Source organism: Galeopterus variegatus, unplaced genomic scaffold (genome assembly GCF_000696425.1).
Source record: "Galeopterus variegatus unplaced genomic scaffold, G_variegatus-3.0.2 Scaffold1937, whole genome shotgun sequence".
NCBI classification, from domain to species: Eukaryota; Metazoa; Chordata; class Mammalia; order Dermoptera; family Cynocephalidae; genus Galeopterus; species Galeopterus variegatus.
In genome coordinates, this window is record NW_007728048.1 from 135121 (window position 1) to 154515 (window position 19395).

Below are 19395 nucleotides of genomic sequence, written 5' to 3' on the forward strand. Positions count from 1 at the left end.
CGCGGGGCCGAGCGGCCGCCGGACCCCGGGGAGGCTCCGGGCCCGCCTCTGCCGGCGCCGCGGGGAGACGGGGAACCCGGGTACCCCTCGGACCTGCCCTCGGAGGGACTCACCGTGGCCTCTCGGCAGGTCCCGCGCCGGGAGTTGGCGGCTGCTCCCGCCTGCGCCGGGTCAGGCTCAGCCACTTGCTCATCTCCGCGCCCCGCGCGTCTCGGCGCCCTCACCCCACCCCCCGCTCGCCGCCGCAGGACCGCAGAGAGGAGCAGTTCCCCGGGTGACCTGAAGGTTTCCGCTAGGTCTCCCAAATCCTGTCACATCATGGGAGGGGGACGGCAGCGGGGCGGTGGGAAAGTACCCCTCCATCGATGCGCCCACCTAGCCATTCCCAAGAGAGCGTTGCCAAACATTCTTGGAATTGCTTAGCTTCGGGGCTTTCAAGAAAACAATAAACTGTCTCTTCGGATTCTGTAGTGCGGTGAAGGTTCTCTCCCTAGCGGACCCGAAACAACAATGCTTCTCTTTCCCACACTCTTTCTCTCTCTCCTTTCTCTCTCTCTCTCTCTCTCTCTCTCTCTCTCCTCTCTCTCTCCTCTCTCTCTCCTCTCTTCTTTTCCTCCCTGCATCCAAGCTGCCTTTCTTCCTTTCTTATTTTTAGAATTTTCTCCCTCCCTCTCCCTTCCTTTTCTTCCCTTTTCTTTCCCTCCCTCCCCTTTTCCTTCCTTTCTTTTTTCCCTTCCTCTTTGCTTTCTGTCTCCTTTTCTCCCTTTCCTTTCTTTTTCTTGGTCAAAGCAATATGACGCTAAGGTCTACCGAAACTCTCCACTCCCACCTGCTGACCAGGGAGCCTTACAACGTGTGTACCTGTGGGGGGCAGCGGGGACGCGGGTGGCGGAGGGCGAGAAAGGCAGAAAAATAAGCTAAAGTGTGTATGCCCTACCTACTAAAATTAGGTGTAACGTGTCTGGACCCGTGTCAATTTAATGCAGCTAAGCAGCACACTATCTTCACTTAAGAAACTGTGACCCCTTCTCAAAAGGGTAAAACAACAAGGAAATACTTTTTGCAGAAAGGTAATTCCTTTATCAAAGTTGACTTTATCCGCTTATATATAGTAAGGAACTCAGAGGATCTGAACCCCCCCCCCCCTTTTTTGTGCTTCCAGGATTTTTAATTCAGCTTTTCAATGCCAAATACTTAAGTAGCTTAACATTATCCTTTTCCTCATTTGATTCACGTATAATTGCAAACACACACACACCCTGGGGAACTCACACTGAAATGCAACTAGGTTTTCCTGAACTTGAAATTATCTGGTTTTAACATCAAAATAACTTACTGCTTGAGCACCCCCTTTTCATTGACAAATTTTACATCCTTTTTATGAGAAAGCTGAAGAGCAGAGAAGGGAATACCTGCCAATGAAATAGTAAGTGGAATACAATGGAGAGACATTTCAAAAAAAAGTTAACCAATCTTTAAATAATTAGATTAATAGAAGTCTAATGAATAGACTTCAAAAGTGCTATCCATCTCTTTCTGCTTTACTCTCTCTGTGCATCTGTGGACACTACTTAGTCCTCAACAACCCTGTAAAGTCAGTTTATTTTGACTCAAATGCTGAGTTACTGTTATCCTCATTTTACTGAGGATTGATGCATTAACAAGGTGATTTATTCAAATTCATTAGGTGAGAAATCTAGATCTTCTAACAATTCAGTGATTAATTTTTATTACTTTTCCGGTAAATTACCAAAATGTTATTTCAGCCTTACATAACCAACAATGGGTTAAAATGAGTTAGAAAAATCTTTTCTTTTTTTTCATGTAGTAAGTTCTCAGTTCCTTCATATGGAGCCACGTGCATTAAAAGTTTAATACTTTTTTCTAATTAGCATATTAATGAATGTTGGTAAAAGGAGTAGTGTGATCAGACAGAAATTAAAATTTTGCATATCAACAGGAAATGCAAATTAAGGTCATCTATCCAGTTTTAACCTTTCTATTTAAACTTTAAAAAATTATGTTCTGTTTTCCAATGTGCACAAAAATTTTAAACAAAAAACTTTCCTTTGGAAGGTAATAGTACACTTATAGTTCAGGAAAAATCTTAATACCAGTAGAAAATAGGGCGGTCGATTTGTTTATAGTGCCTCTAAACCTAGAATTGAAAATGGAAAGCATAATTGATTTCAATTTTTTTAAAATAAGAGTCACTAATGAAAACTTTCCAGATTATTCAGTTATGAACATGTGTCATAGTTTTATTTCAATCTTGTTACAAGAGAAAAAAACAATCTGTAAGAAGCCAATTCAAAGATTCACTCTTGTTGGGGGCCTTTTATAGGAAAGAATAAATTTAGTTAGAACATAGATCAAAAGAAAAAAATGCCTAGTTAAAGTTAGTTTTAGACTGTGACTTTCAGCTGATAGTCAAATAGGTGTGCAACTGGTTTTTCCACAAGTCTTAATCTCTTTAAAATTCATCAGAAACTTAAAGGATTCATGAAGAATGCAAAATCTCTTCCCAGAAGGAGGTTATGCAAGTTTGAGATAAATTCCCCTTTAGGGGATCTAACAAAGAGCCCCCAGGTACCTGTCGTAAGTAAACACAGAAAGAGGCTTACTGAGGTTGTCCATGACCACTCAATTTGGTCAATTATAGGAATGGGGGATAAAGTAGTCCTGGCAGCCAAGCATAAGTTATTAAGAGTGGAATGCATTGGTTCTTACTGTAAGCACAATAGATTCTTAAAAACTGTCCCTGAATGTAACACTTACAAATGCTTGATGAACTATTTTTAAAAGGCCCTTTAAAGGCACCATTGTGCCAGCAAGAAAGTGAAGGAAAACCTTAGAAGCCAAAAGCAAGGACAACCAGTAATCTAGACAGGTACCTGAGTGCAGAAGACAGAGGCTGCCCTCAGGGCATCTATATCAGGAGGCTTCGCCAAACCTAGGTGACTTAGAGCTTCAGTTTTAACAGGACTTGTAAGTCTAGGGACTTCATATAAAACCTAGTCCAGAGCAAGGAGAAAAGTCAGATAAAGGATTCCTCCATAAAACTGGGGTAACTGAAAAGAAACATCTACAGTGAAAAGATAAACTAACAAAAAACCCAAAACTTAAACTCCACTCCCACTTTCCCTCCAGCACTTCCCCCAGAAATATAAATATGCTTGCTTTTTTCATCCTTAACTCAGGCTGGTAAATTTACAGCAAAAATTTCCTGTGAGAATTCACGATCAGGCTGGACTTCAAAATGGATGTACGCCTAGAATTTGTAACAATTGTGTGGCCTGAATATTCCCAAGCTAAAAATTTATAGTAAAGTGGTCCCAACTAGACTGTGTCAAATAAAAATCTGACTCTCACTGAAGGAACTTCTTGAGAATGAATTTATGAAACAAAATGATACTTGATGGAAGATCTGATATGCAAGAAGGAATGGTAAGCAAAGAACATAGGGCCAAGGTTCAGAAAGTGAAACTCCAAAGTGAAGGCCTCAGAAGCAGCCTCAAAAGCAAAGTTTTCCTCAGACTTTCTCCTGCTCTCCAGTCTCTCAGCCTTTCCTTGAGAAAAGCCATAGAAATTAGAATCCTTCACCAAGGCAAGTCTTGGAAACCAGAACATCTTTTCTCCAAAGCTAGCCATAAAGACTTTATTTTTTTCCCTCCACTACATTCTGTCTTGGAGCTAGTCATAAAGACATTCTCTAACCTACCTTGTTTGACTGTAGGTTATAAGACCCCCATTCCAGAAAGGGTCCTACCCCCACACCCTGGAGGAATAAATGCTTCAGAGGCCAAGAAGAATCTGAACACACAGGCTGTGCTGGGTTTTCCCACTCAGTCTGTTAGCATCACATCATACTTTTCCTGTCCCATCACATTTCTATACGGCTGTCCCTACTTCACAAAACCTAAGCATGAAAGTAGACAGTTTTCCTTACATCTTCGGGTCTTCATTCTGAAGGCTCCTGTGTGATGTAAAACTATGACCAAATAAATTGGTTTTGCCTTTTTTCCCTATTAATCTGTGTTTGTCAGTTGATTTTAGTGAAACTTCAGGAATTGGAATTAAAAAAAAGTAAACCTAAAAGAAAAAAATTGGAATTAAATAAAACTAAACCTAAAAGAAGTTAAGAGAAAAAACAAAATATTTGAAAAGAATAAATAGAAAGTAGAAAATAAGATGGTAGAAATAAATCAAATTTATTAATCACAATAAATATAATTGAAACAAATTTTCCAGTTAGAAGACAAAGCCTGGAATAAAACAAAAACAAAATCCAGCCAACTTCTGTTTAAAAGAGACACACCTGAAACATAACACTATAGAATAAATGAAAGCAAAATGATGAAAAAAGATATATCAAACAAGTGAAATCAAAACATTGCTGGTGTAGCAATATTGTAATAAGACAAAGTATCATAAAATTTTACTAGAAAAAACCCAATCGATTCAGCAGGATGTCACAATTCTAAACTCGATTACAAACAGTAGCATAAATTTTAAGTATGTTCTGCAAAAAATGACAAGAACTAAAAAGGGAAACTGACAATTTACCATGTTGATGGGTGACTTTAATATACCTTTCTCAATAGATGATAAATCAAGTGCACAAATGAGTAAGGATACAGAAGATCTGAATAACAATATTAAAAATTTGTCTAATGGAAGTATATAAAACATTTCACTCAATAATTAGAGAATACACTTTTTAAGCAGTCATGAAATATTTATAAATATTGATTTTATGCCAAAGTATTTAATAAGCTTTAATGAATTTCAAAGATTTCTCATGAGAAATAACAAATTCTTGGACCTTAAAACAACTAAAGAAAGGTAAATTAAAACCACACATACATTTAGAAATTAATAAACGATGCATGAACTTTTAAATAACACATAAATCAAAGATGAAATCATAATAAAAATTTTTTAAAAACTTATAACTGAATGATGATAAAATATTGCATATTAATATATATCAATTGAGGTATACAGAAGGAAATTTGTGGCCTTAAATGCTTTTACTTCAGAGGAAAAAAGCTGAAATTTTAAAAGGTGAGCATCTAACACCTAAAGAGTTAGAAAAAGAACAGAATAAATTCTATGACAGTAAAATGAATGCAGCAGGGTATAAAAATGACCCAATAAAACTTAGAATACAAATTTGGTTCCACATTAAGTATTATTTTAGAGGGCCTAGATGGTGCTGTTAGAAAAGAAATAGAGAAAGAGAGGCAGAGACAGATGAAAGAGAGGGAAAGGAGGGAAGAGAAGAGAAAGAAGGAAAAAACTAAATAAATAATGACAACTGTCATTGTTTAAAAATAGTATAATCATCAATTCAGAAAAATCAAAGCAATCTACAAAAAAATTATTCATATTATGAGAGAGAAATGATTGTTGGGTATAAAATCAATATTAAAAATTAATTTCATTTTTATAAGAGAGAAAGTAAAGGTTTAAAAACATAATCTTAAAAAGATATTTATGTATAGATGGGTAATGATATAAATATAGATATAGACATTTCATAAAAATTAAAGAGGTGCGCAGATCATAAATCCTCACTAAAAGATGCCAAAGAAGACCAGGTTAATTGAGGGACAAGCTAGGTACCTAGGGTTGCATGTTCAATATAAAGAAGGTATTAGTTCTCCCCAAATTGATCAGTAGATTAAATTACAAGTCAATCAAATGTCCAATAGAATGTATTTTTTAGAAATATGATAAGCTGACTATAAAATGTTTGTACAAGAACAAGGGAAAATTAGGCAAGATATTCCTGAAAAAAAAGATAAAGGAAACTTAACCTACCAGATAACAAGATATGTAAAGCAATATTATAGTAATGTAGTAATTAGTAATATTTTATTGATTCAGGGAAAATAGACAATGGAACAAAATAGATATGCAAAAAAAAAATTAATTTTACATGAATTAAGGATTTAAAAATGACAGGGAAAACTTTTTTAAAGTGCTAAAATGGCCAGAATATCTTCATGACCTTGAGTTAAGGAATGATTTCAAAGCCCAAAATTCAAACAATAAAGAGATAAATTTAGTTACAAATTAAATTTCATTTGTTTGCCAAAAAACACTGTAAAAAAAGTTCAAGAAGCCACAAATTAGGTGAAGATATCTCCAGCATATAAAAATGAAAAAGTATTAGTATTCAGAATATATAAAGAACTGCAAATAAAGAAAAGCCAAACAATCCCTAAAATTGGATAAAAGACATGCATGAACAGGCATTAAAATAAAGAATAAAAAGAAATGACCACAGCACAGAAGATGTACAATCTTGCCAATTAATAGATAAGTGCTAATTAAAACTCCAACATAAAACCAAGTTTTACTCACCTGACTTCTTATAAAACACTGGTAGAAGTACGAGTTTGTGCAATGTGCCAGGAGAGGGGAAAAAAGTGCCCCTGTAAAGGGCAAAACAGATTATTGGCTGTCTTTTCAGTGGAACTCAGGGCCTGGACTTGCAAGGGAAACTTGCTCTGTAAAGGGTCAGATAGGCTCTCAGGGCCACAAAAGTCTCTGTTGCGTATTCTTTTCTTCATTCTTTTGTTTTAACAACCCCTTAAAAATGTAAAAATAACTCTTAGCCAGTGGGCTCTAAAACAGAACTGGACTTGAGTGGCTGGCTGCAGTTTGCTAGCAGATCCTGCAGGGATTACGGGATTCTATTGGGATGTGCACGTTTGGTTGACTTTCCATTGACCAGGCTATTTTACAACTCTGAAAAGGTTGCCCTTGTTGGAAACTAACAGTGATGTAAATGAAGTAGAGTAGGAATTTGTAGGAAACTGATAGCAATGCAAATAGCTCTTGTTTAAAACCGGAAATAAACGTCTTCTGGCAGAGATCTTACTGATTTCCATGGAAAAAGTAACCCAAACATTACATTTCAATAGGCCAATATAGTTTTGAAAAAAACTGCCCTTTAGCAAAGCACTTTGGAAAACATTGACATTATCTAGACATGTTGAAGAAGCACATAATTTACAACCCAACAATTCTACCTTAAAGTACATATGCTTGAAAAAAACCTAGAGACATGCACTCTGAGAAATGTACAAGACTTCATAGCAGTATTGTCTATCACAATTTTTTATAAACTAGAAACAACACAAAAGTCCATTGAAGGAAGAATGGATAAAATACTGTAGTACAGTCATAAAATAATGCAAATAAGCAATTGCAGCTAGACAAATCAAAATGGATGATCATCTCTCAGAATAATAATGTTGAGTGAAAAAGCAATAAAATGCAGTGCATGATATCATAGACACACACACACACACACACACACACAAAAGGTGTAATGCTTATGGAATCAATGAGTCCATAGTTTCATGGGCAAGAGAAATGTAAACAAGCATTTACAACAGACTGTGGTAATTTTCATAATTGAGTTACATGCAAAGTTCACTTGAAATATAAGATAAAGCAACTTTTTGTTATTGCATATATCCGAATCCTTCATCATTTATTATTTGATTTGAGGAATGGGTAGAAATTTGCAAGATAAAGGAGGTGGTTAAGGGCATCTCTCTCAAGACAGAGAGCATAGAGAGCATTTTGTCTTGAATATTGTATGAGATACAGTGTAATATTTTGATGACTTCATGCCAACTACAACTACTGAAATGAAGGTATAGCTGTAGTGTAAAAGGCGTGGAGAGGCGGAAGATATGGGGAGAGGTTTCTTGAGAGAAGGTTGCAATGTAATACAGATAATGGAGAAATTTGTATGGGATGTAAAAGTGCTTACATTTGTTGCATGCAATAAAAAGTCATGGTGGAATTTTGTGCAAGGTAGCAATAGATCGGAGTTGTCTGTTAGAATGCCTACGGGGCATTGATGGGAAAGGGAAGGAGAGCTGGAGGGGGGCAAGGACAGAGGTGGGGAGATCTGTTAGAAGGCCAGTATAACAATTCTTACGAGAGAGGTTTTAAAAATACATAAGTGATTTAAGGCAATTAAACGATTTTTGAGACGCAATCCACAGAATTTACTGATTTTTTATATTGAAGGTAAAGAAGAAAGGATCTAGAATGACTCCCACAGTTTTGGGAAACTGGGTAGATCTGTCACTTCACTGAGAGAGAACATTTGGTGGTGGTGGTGAGTTGTGGATAGGATAGCATGCTGGACATCCCGTTGAAGTTGTAGCATTTCTGTTATATGATAGACTATAACAAAGTTTGTTTGTTACTTCTGATAATCTAGTAAAACATTTAAATATTTGTTACCTGCCAAAAGGTAATAATTAACTGTGGTGACAGGACAAGTAATAAGACTGACAAAATACTATAACTTCAAGTTTCACTCAAGAAAAAGTAGCCAGTAGTCATGAAAGGATTATTTTGAAAACACTCATTCACCAAGCAATTGGCTGTAACGAAGTGACTGAAAATTAAGTTTAGAAATATGGAATTGAGCCTGTTCTCTGGCTAAACTGTTCCATGTGCTCTGATACTGCAGAGCAGGAAAGTCCCTGTGCGGACAGGCTGCGCTTTCCCTCACATGAGAATGTGATTAAGCTCAATTACAGAGATACGCTCATCTCCCCACGTCCCCAGATGGTTACGTGTTTCATCCCAGGGACACACTGCAATTCCTTTACAGCAACGTGTAGAGAAAGGGGAAAGGAGGGTGGCTTCACAGTGCAACTTGTGTGGACGCTCGGCCTTCACAGGGCTGGAACCAATTCTGGCCTGGAGAGAGGCTGATTTTGAGCCCTCGGTGTGCCCTTCACCGCATACCAAGGAACATGTGCATCTGATTCACTCACATGAGACCTCTCTGATGCATTTCCTGCGGACATCTGTGGCCCTGACTCTGGCGGTGAGAGCAGGAAGTTAAATCCTACAAAACAACAGCCACAGAAAGAACCCAGACACCCCAGATTTTCCTCAGGGGGGACAGCTGTTCAGCCTTGGCATGGTTAACCTTTAAATCTCTGGTTGTTTCAGACCCTGACTTGGATAGAGGTGCTGATTCCAAGTAGTCAAAACTAGGACAAGAGAAATACAGAAATGTGGCTTCTACGCAACTCCTGAGTGGGAAAGTTTGCGTCTAACCTTGAAATGATCATATTCTACATGTAATCAATTTCCAGCTTCTCTTGGATCTGAAACATTTCCAGGAAAAGTGCCAAGTGAAATAGAAATATCTGGATTTTAGACTCATGTTCTATGCTTTACTTATTTATGCTTTATACCATACTAATCCTTTTGCAAAGATAAAGCTTATCTTCAGCCTCATCATTCTTAATTCTTTTTCCATCAGGCGTCATTCTTGCGGCAAGCATTCTTATCAATTCAGATTTCTGCATTTACCTAAATTCTTAAGTCCAAGCAAAAAATGGCAAATTCAACCTGATCTGTAGATGCAGATGTTTGTACATAGTGGCTTTCAGTGTATACTTTTATTATAATGTTTAGAGTATCTAAATGCCAAATCCTAAAGAAAATTAACTGTTACAAGATGCTTTTTTCTTTTTTAAAAAATTTTTATTTATTTAATTTTTGGTGGCCGTTCAGTGATTCGAACCTGTGACCTTGGTGTTATAAGGCTGCGCTCCAACCAACTGACCTAAGTGGCCAGCCCTGCAGGATGCTTTTTAATGTAAAAAGTTTTTTCAGGTATTGGGGATGCTATTACACAAAAGCTCATTCAATGCATATTAATGCACTGTAACTTTTAAAATTAGCCCAGAAAAATTAAAGGAATAAAAGTATTAATAAGACCTGTTTGACTAGTGCAAAATTGTACATTATTGAAAGACAGCTCCAAAAACATTCAATGATGTGGTCTGTTGTGTTTTTGCCTTTATCGAAGTGTTGTCCATTCACCTAGTCCACCTGTCTTGTATAATGGTTATTGGCAGAAGCAGTAGTTACCTTCCCCAGAGAAGAAAATCTCTTGTTCCCTCTGGTTATGCCCATTTTGTAACATGCTCCTGGAGCTGGGTAGGCAGGCAGTCCTCAATAAGGTCTTTCTGCAGGGATTGACTGACACCACAAAGACAAGGGATGGGTTCAGTCATGTTCGTGTTCAGTTGAATGAGTATCAGGGTATTAAAATAGCTGAAGTAATGCAGCCTATTCCCAGTTCGTTAGTCTGATGGCATAGCTTTTTATTCATTTGAAACTCAGTAAGTCTTTTTTTCTGCTAAGGAATTCAGGGTCACATTAATTTCTCCAGTGACTATTTAAGGTAGGTGTTAATAAAAGTAAAAGAGATTTCTCCTTTTAAGATACAATTTCTCTCCTGTAATATCACCTGCTAAGGCACAATTTCACATTACAGCAGGGAATGACTAATGTTAAATGCTATTCTAAGCTGTCCCAAAGAGAAAGGGTGGGATTAGTACTCTTCAATTACAAGGATGGTCATTTTCCCTCCAGATCAGTCACTTGTGGGCGCACCCGTACCTGGGCCTCCACACACCTCCCTTAACTCTGAGTTGCTCCACTCTGACCAACCCTCTCATTCCTCTTACTGAAAACTTTTACTTCCCCTTTATTTCTAGTCCTGCAACCTTCCTTAATCTTTAACCCATATATTTCTTGAACTTTCATTTCACTCAGCTTCCACAATATTGTGTTGACACTAGTCTTTCTTTTCCTCTTTTTCCTCCTTTTTACCTTTTCTTCTCTTTCTACTATTTTCTTCCTTGACTATTTTTATCCATTCTCATTATTTCAGCTTTCATTTCATGGCAGATGACTCCCAAACCTACCCACATCAATTACTTCAACATATATCCTACTTTCCTTCCATTTGCAGGACTCTTCACATACCCATGCTCCTGTGAACCTACACGCATTATAGAATCAGCATCGTCCCAGTTCACCTAGGCTTGCCACATCTCAGTGGCCTTTGATGACTTCTTTATTACTCCCCAATAAACGATGTTTCCAAGTCCTAAAATTTTTATCTCCACAGGGTCTTTTAAATCCTTCCCCTACATTCCTTTTCCAAAGCCAATGTTAGCTAGCATAACTCTGTTCTCTTATTTTTCCTGGATTATTATATTAATGTTTTAACCATTATTCTTACAAAGACACCATTTCATCTTTTGTTTATCTTAATTAATTGTTCACATTACTTCCTGGTTGGTTGTTTCAAACAGAAGCTCAGATTATTTCATTACTCAGCTGCTCAAAAACTTTCCATAACTCTTCAGTGCTGCAAATTTCTATATTCTCAAATTTCACTCTTGCTAAACCAAGTTTAGCAAAACTAGTTATAATTAAATGTGTGCTAGGCCTGTTAGAATGGGAAATGTGGTACTAGTACAGAAACTTCAAAAAATGTAATTGATTAGTAACACCAACGACACAATATTCAAGTTTGGGGGGAAATTATTTTGGCTTCAACTGCTTTATTAATGTATAATTGACATACAATAAAGCGTATATATTCAAGTGTACAATTCAATAGATTTTGACATATGTATATACCCACAAAAGAATCATTACAGTCAAGATAACAAATTTATCCATCACCCTCCAAAAGTATCTCCTGCCCCTTGGTAATCTCTCTCTCCTGCCCTTACCTAACCCCTCTCTCATTCACAAGCAACCACTGATTGGCTCTCTGTCACTATATATTAGTTTGCATTTTCTAAAATTTTATATATATGTAATCATACATTATATATTCTTTTTTTTTTGTCTGGCATTTTTTCACTCTGTAATTTTTTTGATAGCCATCCACATAGCAGCGATAGTTCATTCTTTTTTATTATTGAGTAGTATTCCATTGGATTGATATACCACAGATTGTTTATCCATTTACCTGTTGATGCATATTTGTATAGCTCCCAGTTTGGGGCTATTACCAATAAAGCTGCTATAAAAATTCATTTTCAAGTCTTTGTATGAACATATGCTTTTATTTCTCCTGGGTAAATATCTAGGAGTGCAGTGGCTGGATCATATGGCAGTAATGTTTAACAAATTGCCAAACTATTTTCCAAAGTTGTTGTAGCATTTTATGTTCTTACCAGTAGTGTATAAGATCTCCATTTGCTCCACATTCTTGTTAACATTTGGTACAATTTATCTTTTTAATTTTAGCCATTGTAATAGGTAGTACTGTCTCATCGTGGTTTTAATTTGCGTTTCCCTAATGACTAATGATGTTGCGCATTTCTCATGACTATTTGTTATTCATATGTATTGTTTAATGAAGTGTCTGTTCCAAAAGTATTTTTAAATGACAACAAATTGTAAAAGTTAAACATGTTATGTTAATTTTTTTTTTTTTCCTTTTTGTCTTTTTTCGTGACCAGTAACGGGATCACAACCCTCGGTGTCGCGCCCGCACCACGCTCAGCCAGTGAGCGGACTGGTCTCTATATGGGATCCGAACCCTCAACGGGAGTGCCGCCGCGCTCCCAAGCGCCGCACTCAACTGAGTGCGCCACCGGGCCGGCCCTTAATTTTTAATATATATAAAAGACTCTCTATTTTGCCTTTGATTAAGAGGATTTTGTTGTTGATGTTTGTATATTTATTTATTGTCTGTGTTTTCTCCCCAATAATTGTTGGAATAATAGCCAAAAATAGTCTCTAGGAGAATTTGTTGCAAACTGAAGAAGAGCCTAGCTTTCTTCAACATTGCTTACATCCAGAAAACACATTATATGTGTCCATCCCAAATATTCTGCCTTACTACTCATGGTCTGTCTATAATCTCTAAGTCAGTGAATTCTAAAACATATTATTAGTTCTGCCATTGATAGGTGAGATGGTTGTGGTGGTATACAGAGATATTAAACAAGGATAAATCCCACTGTGAGAATGGTATTGTGTTCTGACTTCTCTTTAGATTCATCTAGTTATGTCAAGGAAAAAGTGTCAACTCAGAAATCGTGTTTATGTAACACTTCTGTAACAGTTGCTAATCACACTTCTCAACAAGGAGAAAACAGTTCTCAGGCTCAGATTCTTCAATAGATGAGAGCATACAGCTGGAATTTTTCTTGTTTACATTTTATACTGTATCTATTTTTATAGTAAGTGACATAGATTTTCTATCAGTCAATCGATGGTAGTAATATAAAATTTCATTACAATGTATTTTTAGGTTAAAGAAGTGAGTTGATGGGGCTGGCCCGTGGCTCACTTGGGAGAGTGCGGTGCTGATAACACCAAGGCCACGGGTTCAGATCCCATATAGGGATGGCCGGTTACCCACTGGGTGAGTGCGGTGCTGATAACACCAAGGCCACGGGTTCAGATCCCATATAGGGATGGCCGGTTACCCACTGGGTGAGTGCGGTGCTGATAACACCAAGGCCACGGGTTCAGATCCCATATAGGGATGGCCGGTTACCCACTGGGTGAGTGCGGTGCTGATAACACCAAGGCCACGGGTTCAGATCCCATATAGGGATGGCCGGTTACCCACTGGGTGAGTGCGGTGCTGATAACACCAAGGCCACGGGTTCAGATCCCATATAGGGATGGCCGGTTACTCACTGGGCGAGTGCGGTGCTGACAACACCAAGTCAAGGGTTAAGATCCCCTTACCGGTCATCTTTAAAAAAAAAAAAAGAAGTGAGTTGATGAATAGAGAAAAAAAATTACAAAACTAATATTCAATTTTGCATTCAGATTTGCCAGAAGTCATTCACATAACATACAAATGACTGAATTTTGGCAAAAATATTTAATATTTAGCCCAATTACTTTTAAACAATACTCTCTCCATGAAAAACTAGCGTTTACAAGAAGGTGCCTCTGCTATTGGGGTGGGGAGGGGGCAATGGGTAGGCAAGGAGAGGATGAGTGAACAAGTTTAGGGACCCAGCCCTGAGATCAACCAGAACAGCTGATATTATTTATTTATGGAGAATAGGAAACTTCAGAAAATGTAAAGACAATGATCATCCATATTTACATCTGCTGTTATTTCCTTTTACTGTGTAGTCTTGTAGTCTTTTATTATTTTTACAATGAGATTACATCATAATTTTATATACCTCTTAAAAAATCAGTATTCTAAAATGTTTATTTTCTGTCATAATTGCTACTTAAAAGTAGCATTCATGGACTGCAGAACATTTATTTAAGCTGTGAGCCTAAGTTTCACTTCTATAAAATGAAAGTTGGACTAGGTGACATCTAGAATACCTTCCAGGTCTAACAGTCATTCTAAGTGAGCCAGCTCGACACTGCTGAATTGCGTAACTAATTAAATCCCTGTTCTATTCTTTCTGAAGCAGCAGCTCCAGGCACAGAGACTACAGGAGTGTAGAACTTCAGTTCATATCTCTGCAACTGGAGTTCAGATGTGAATCAACTGTTTCTTATGACCTCAGTGTCTTATTATGTGTGCAATGTTGCTCCTAATGGTCACTGGCCCCTTGCTTTACCTCATCTTTGCCTGCCCTGGGGGTGACTGACTGTCTATTTCCAAGTCTCCACATAGTGGACTTTGCTTGTGTCATTTAGCTCATGTTTTAAGTCAGACAGTTCAAAACTTAACCTTTGAATTTGCCAAGGCTCTATCATCCCACTTCTTTTTATTTACTAACAGATAAAGAAGCAAAATTTTATTTTATATAGATTTCAAGAAAAGTTAAAGATAAGTGTAGTGTATTCTTTGTTGAACTCTGTGTGTGACATTATCCTATTCTACTTTTCTTTTGCTTGGGGTTTGAGGGAGGGTGGCTCCATTTGTCTTTATATCTGTAGGGTCTATGGGACCTAGGTGAAGCATAATTCATTAATTTTGTTTCACAGATATTTATTAAGTATGTATATGTACTAGTCACTATGGTAGGTGCTTACGAAATAAAATAGATGAATAGAGTATGTTCCCACTCCTTAACAGTCTCAGTCTAGTAGGGGAGAAAGTAAGAGAGAAACAGTTGGTACAGCTACATAAGTGTCCTGATGAAAAAACTTCCAAAGGGGTGATTTTACACACACACACTTCACAAATGAGATTATCTTTGAGGAATCTGCCAAAGGATGCTCTACTGGGTTGAATAGTGTCCTCCCCTCATTTATGTCTTTCCTTGAACCTCAGAATCTAATCCTATTTGAAAATAGGGTTGTCACAGATGTAATAAGCTAAAAAGTCATGTTTCATAGGTTGGCCCATATTTGATATGACTGATGTTCTTATAAGATGAGAACAAGAGACACAAGAACAGGAACACACAAGGAGAATACAGACATATAATGACAGAGTCAAAGACTGAATGATGTACCTACAAGCCAAGGGATGCCAATAATTGCTAAGAAACCCCAGAAGCTAGAAAAGTAGAGGATGGATTCTCCTCTACAGGTTTTAGAAAGAGCACAGCCCTACCAATTCCTTGATTTCACACTTCTACACTCCAGAATGATGAAACAATATATTTTTGTTGTTTTAAGCCACTCGGTTTTTATACTTTGTTATAGCAGCCCCAGGAAACTAATCAGACAGGTAGGAGCTCCCTGAGTGGATTGAGGGGAAAGGTTTTCCACGCGAAGGTAATAGTATGTTCACAGGCATGGGGAAGTAGAAGAGGACCCAGAAGAGTCCCATCAACATAACTGACTGACTTAAATTCAACATGGTGTGTGTGGTTCAGTAAATAACTATGTACACACAGAAGCAGTGTGTGATGTTCCTCATCACTCCACACAGTGAGTACGTGCCTCAGACTGAACAGGGGAAATGAGACACAAGTCTATTTTTCCTTAGCTTCCCTCAACACGTCACCCAATCTCTGTTGCTACATGGCTTTCTCTCTATCCTTTCATCACTGAGTGTACTGCCAGTTGGAGGGTTAGTATAATTGGTAAATACACTTAAAAAAACAAAAACAAAGAAACAAACAAAATCCACAAAACCTGTTCCTTAAGTATGAGCCTAACACTTCATCTGGTGCCCAACAAAAGAACCAGTATCTAATCCAATATGAGACAGAACACTGGTATATTCTTCTGCAGCTTTCCAATTTAGAATCTTCCTAATGGGTTTTCAATGGTTATTTTGACTCTACATGATTGTAGTCTACCCACTGATTTTAGAACCTAACTCTTTAGTAAGATTCAGCTTTATTGTAAAAGGTTATGTCATAGACAATTTTCTGTTTCTTTAGGCCTCAGAATTGGAAGGTGGGGTGTGGGCCATCAACAGGTAGACGATTTTTATTTTCTTCTTTGCCAAGCCCATGAAACTTTGAGAAAGTCTGCAGAGTTGCTGTTCACAGTTTATTCACGTACGATTCTTTTAAGTGTAAGAACTGCCACATACATTATATAGCTATATGTATTCACACACATTTGTATAACATACGTACATATACAGTTGACCCTGGAACAACATGGGTTTCGGCTGCACAGTTCCACTTATATGCAGATTTTTTTCAATAAACACTGTAAATGTATTTTCTTTTCCTTATAATTTTCTTAATAACATTATCTTTTCTCTAGTTTACTTATATAATATATGTTACTTACAAAATATGTGTTAATCAACTGTTTTTGTTCCAGTCAACAGTAGGCTATTAGTGTTAAATTTCAGGGGAGCCAAAAGTTATATGTGAATTTTCAACTGCATGGGGTGTCGACGCCCCTAATCCCTGCACTGCTCGAGGTTCAACTATATATGCATATATAGGTATAGACATATAGTGGGGAAACTGAGATGGAGAGAAATCAAAGAATTTACTGAAGTTCATAGAACTAATAATGGGGAAATCTGCAATGTTAATTCAGGTATTCTAACTCCAAATTTAGTATTCTTTCCATTTGAGCATGATGACTATTCTGTTCATACATGATGGTTCAGCACAGAGGTCTCATCTGGGCAATTGTGCTTCCCAAGCAACATTTGGCAATATCTGACGACATTTTTGGTTGTCACATTGAGGGGGTGCCACTGGCATGTAGTAGAGGCCAAGATGCTCCTGAACATCTTACAACATACAGGACAGCCCCTTAGAAAAGCATTGCCCAGTTAAAAATGTCAATAGATGCAAGGTTGAGAAATTGCACTCTAGCATAATGGTTAATAATAAATATGCTTTGTTAAATATTTACTATATATAAGGACTGTGCTAAATAAATCATTCCTAAGCAATGTCTTTTTACTCTCAAAAATATCACTGATTAAGTATGTACTATTATTATTCTCATTTTACAAATGAGGAAATTAAAGATTGGAGAGATTAATTTGCCCCTGCAAGTGACAGTGCTAGACAAGTATTTTTGTTGCTAAAGGCTTTACTTTTAACTACTGCATCCTTAATATTGCTCTGAAGCAGGTCATCATATGACAAAATGCAATTCTAAATAACTTTCTGTTACAGATGATTTTATGCTTTGATTGCCCTTGCCTGACAAAAACAATCATAGCCTTTATAAGGCAATGACATGGTGAAAAATTTGCTAAAATCAGTTGGCAAAATGAAGTCAGTCACATAATAAACAAAAGATCACTTTATCCTACCTGAAAAATAAATGTTTCTGCCTAATTTATACCTTGGTGCTATGGTTTGAATGTGTTGTGTTAGAGACTTGATCCCCAATGTGACTGTGCTGAGAGTTTGGGGATTCGAAATGTGATTAGGCCATGAGGGCTCTGCCTTCATAAATGAATTAATGCCATTTTTGTGGGACTGGGTTACTTATAAAATAACAGGTTTGGCCCCCTTCTCTCTATATATTGTCCTCTCTTTGCCATTTCACCATGTTTTGATGCAGCAAGAAAGCCCTCAGCAGATACTGGAACCTTGATCTTGAACTTACCACCCTCCAGAACTGTAAGGAAATAAATTTCTGTTCCTTATCAATTAGCCAGTCTGTGATATTCTGTTACAGCAGCGCAAAACAAAGACTCCAAGAGAACTAGAAATGTAACTTAAAAATCTTTTGACCTCCTTCAAGCTAAAATTCACAAGGTACTTCTGTGATCACTTTATCTGTAATTTTTATCCAGCCATATTATAGTTGAGAAAATTAAAAAAATATATATGACCAAGAGACCTTTTAGGAGTCTGAATTAAGTAGGAAAAATGTTTATCAGTAATAGTAGACTACGTATTTCAGAACAAAACTCCCACTGCGAACAACAGAAAAACAAAAGAGGATAAGATGATAAAATAGTAAGAAACCCTGGGGTCAAGATTCAGGAGAAAAAGGAAACCAGAAGCTAAGACCTCCATTTGGGAGACTTTTTCTCTTGGGCCATCTGCCAATTCTTGAAGAGATGTCTGAGAGTCTGAGATTGGGCAGTGTTTTTGATAGCTTTGCACCACTAGAAAGAAAGAAAAATGGAGGCTAGGGCCTGCCAAAGAAAAAGAGACTAGTAAATTTCCCAGTGCTTTGGGTTGAAACCCCAACGGGATACACCTTAAGAATTAAGGTGCACTGAACGTAATTTGTCTCATTTAGGAACTGAATGCTAGCTTAAATATTCCTAAAATTGGATTAAGGTAATTCATGATTGCTAGTCTCTCACCCCAAACAAAAAGCAAATGTTAAGTCCTCTGTGGAGAAACGTAATATCATAATAGGTTTGGAATTATTTTATATTTTTAATATGTAATTTCCAGTACTTAATCAAAAATAACCAGGCACATGAGCAGAGAAGAGAAGAGAAACAAAACTTCAGAGAAACAGTAGACAACAGAAAGAAACCAAGTAGCCTCAGATAATGGAATTATATAAAATAGATTTTAAATTAATTCTTTTTATTTTTTTTGAGACATAAAAGACAAGTTTAAAATTTTTGACACAAAATTGGAATATAAAATGTATAATTATATTAATATACTAAGTGCATATTAATATATATTATTTACAAATATAGAATTAATGATCTTGAAGCTAAGTCAAGAAAATATATAACCAGAATGAAGCACTGAGAGGAAAAGAGTGGATAATAAAGAAAAGAAGATAACGGATAAACTGAGCATGGGACACAGTGACAAGGTCTAAGATACCTGTAACTGGAGTTCCAGAAATAGGATAAAGAGAATAGGATAGAAGCAATAAATAGAAATAATGTCTGAGAATTTTCCAAAACTGGTAAAAAATATCAATTCCATATTGAAAAAGCTAAAGCTGAATTAAAAAAAGAAAGAAAGAAAAAAATTATAACCAGATATATGATAGTAACTATGTTGAAAGCCAAAGTCAAAAAGAAAAATCTCAAAAGCAGCTAGCAGAGCAGTAGTGGGCAAGAAGGGGAAAGTGGGAGGTTGCCTGGTGTTTTGTCTGTATTGTGTGTAATTTCTCTAAAGTTTTGTTTCTATTCTCTTTTCTTCTCATGTGCCTGGTTATTTTTGATTGAATGCTGGAGATTATATGTAGAATATTGTGAAATAATTCCAAGCCTGGTATGATATTATG

The 19395-nt window shown here is 36.9% G+C and overlaps 1 protein-coding gene across 2 annotated transcripts in view; it reads right to left on the minus strand.

Moving 5' to 3' along the window:
* Positions 1 to 19395, minus strand: part of MME (membrane metallo-endopeptidase) — a 148352-nt gene that overhangs the window by 94469 nt on the left and 34488 nt on the right. Inside the window, exon 1 of one of the 2 annotated variants that reach the window (XM_008579684.1) lies at positions 114 to 149. The exons of the other annotated variant lie outside the window; for it this stretch is intronic. The gene's annotated coding sequence lies outside the window, so the exon portion shown is untranslated. Of the gene's footprint in view, positions 1 to 113; positions 150 to 19395 lie in introns of those variants that run through there. 2 annotated transcript variants of the gene reach the window in all.